Raw genomic sequence first — 2,280 nt, forward strand, 5'->3', positions numbered from 1 at the left:
AGTTTTATTATATTCTTGATTACATGATAGATAAATCTGACAACTATGAAGAGAAGCAGGTTGGCCGGGTTAGGCGGATGCTGCAACTCCTCACTCCCTAACAATATTAAATTCTATGCCCTAACTATAAGCTTTATCAAAAAGGAAAGTCTTAAGCCTACTCTTAAACGTGGAGACGGTGTCTGCCTCCCGGACCCAAACTGGAACCTGGTTCCACAGGAGAGGAGCCTGATAGCTGAACGCTCTGGCTCCCGTTCTACTTTTAGAGACTCTAGGAACCACCAGTAATCCTGCATTCTGGGAGCGTAGTGCTCTTGTAGGGTTGTAAGGTATTATGAGCTCTTTAAGATGAGATGGAGCCTGACCATGAAGAGCTTTGTTGGTGAGAAGAAGGATTTTAAATTCTATTCTAAATTTTACAGGAAGCCAATGCAGAGAAGCTAAAACAGGAGAAATGTGATCTCTTTTCCTGGTTCCTGTCAGAACACGTGCTGCAGCATTCTGGATCAGCTGAAGAGTCCTTATGGACTTTTCCGAGCAGCCTGATAATAAAGAATTGCAGTAATCCAACCTGGAAGTAAAAAATGCATGGACTAGTTTTTCTGCATCATTGTTAGACAGGATATTCCTGATTTTTGCAATATTACGTAAGTGAAAAAAGGCGATCCTTAAAATTTGCTTTAAGTGGGAATTAAAGGACATGTCTTGGTCAAAGATAACTCCAAGATTCTTCACAGTGGTGCTGGAGGCCAGGGTGGTGCTGGAGGCCAGGGTGGTGCTGGAGGCCAGTGTGGTGCTGGAGGCCAGGGTGATGCTGGAGGCCAGGGTGGTGCTGGAGGCCAGGGTGATGCTGGAGGCCAGGGTGGTGCTGGAGGCCAGGGTGGTGCTGGAGGCCAGGGTGGTGCTGGAGGTCAGGGTGTTGCTGGAGGCCAGGGTGGTGCTGGAGGCCAGGGTGGTGCTGGAGGCCAGGGTGATGCCTTCCAGAGTAACTATATCTTTGGATAATGCGTCACGGAGGTGCTTGGGTCCGAGAGCAATAACTTCAGTTTTATCTGAGTTTAACATTAGAAAATTACAGGTCATCCAGGTTTTAATATCCTGAAGGCACATTTGAAGTTTAGCTAACTGATTAGTTTCATCCGGCTTGATTGATAGATATAACTGAGTATCATCTGCATAACAATGAAAGTTTATGGAGTGTTTCCTAATAATACTGCCTAAAGGAAGCATATATAAAGTGAACAGGATTGGACCGAGCACAGCTCCTTGTGGGACTCCATGACTAACCTTGGCGTGCACAGAGGGTTCATCGTTAACATGAACAAACTGAGATCGATCTGATAAATAAGACTTAAACCAGCTTAGAGCAGTTCCTTTAATGCCAATTAAATATATATATATATATATATTATATATTAATATTAATATTAATAACACAAGTACAGAGATAAGTCCTTTGTCTGATGCAATTAGGAGGTCATTAGTAATTTTCACAAGTGCTGTCTCTGTGCTATGATGAACTCTAAATCCTGACTGAAAATCCTCAAATAAGCTGTTGCTATGCAGAAAGTCGCACAGCTGTTTGGCAACTGCTTTCTCAAGAATCTTAGAGAGAAATGGAAGGTTAGATATAGGTCTATAGTTGGCTAAAACTTCTGGATCAAGGTTTGGCTTTTTCAGAAGAGGTTTAATTACAGCAACTTTAAAGTGCTGTGGTACATAGCCTGTTAATAAAGACAAATTGATTATATCCAGTAGCGAAGTGTTGACTTATGGTAAAACTTCTTTAAGTAGCCTAGTCGGGATGGGATCCAAGAGGCAGGTTGATGGCTTAGATGAAGAAATAATTGAATTAAATTGATAAAGATCAAGTGAAGCAAAGCAGTCTAAACATGTATCTGGTTTTACAGCTGTTTCTAAGGTTCCTGAGTTTAGAGATAAGTCAGTGCCAGTTAAAGGCAGGTCTTGGTGAATTTTGCTTCTAATAGTTATAATTTTATCATTGAAGAACCTCATAAAGTCGTTACTACTAAGAGCTCTGGGAATACTTTGCTCAGTAGAGCTGTGACCTTCCGTTAGCCTGGCTACAGTGCTGAAAAGAAACCTGGGCTTGTTCCTATTTTCCTCTATTAATGACGAGTAGTACGCTGCTCTGGCATTACGGAGGGCCTTCCTATACGTTTTCTTGCCAGATTAAACGAAAATTTTCCAGTTTGGTGGAGCGCCAGATCTTCTCAAGTTTCCGCGATATTTGCTTTAATTTGCGAGTTTCAGTGTTAT

At 42.0% G+C, this 2,280-nt stretch overlaps 1 protein-coding gene across 1 annotated transcript in view; it reads left to right on the forward strand.

The window, feature by feature from the left end:
• Positions 1-2,280, forward strand: part of LOC117940718 (C-type lectin domain family 6 member A-like) — a 15,887-nt gene that overhangs the window by 7,210 nt on the left and 6,397 nt on the right. The gene's annotated exons all lie outside the window — the stretch shown is intronic.

This window comes from Etheostoma cragini, unplaced genomic scaffold (assembly GCF_013103735.1).
Source record: "Etheostoma cragini isolate CJK2018 unplaced genomic scaffold, CSU_Ecrag_1.0 ScbMSFa_3110, whole genome shotgun sequence".
Classification (NCBI taxonomy): domain Eukaryota; kingdom Metazoa; phylum Chordata; class Actinopteri; order Perciformes; family Percidae; genus Etheostoma; species Etheostoma cragini.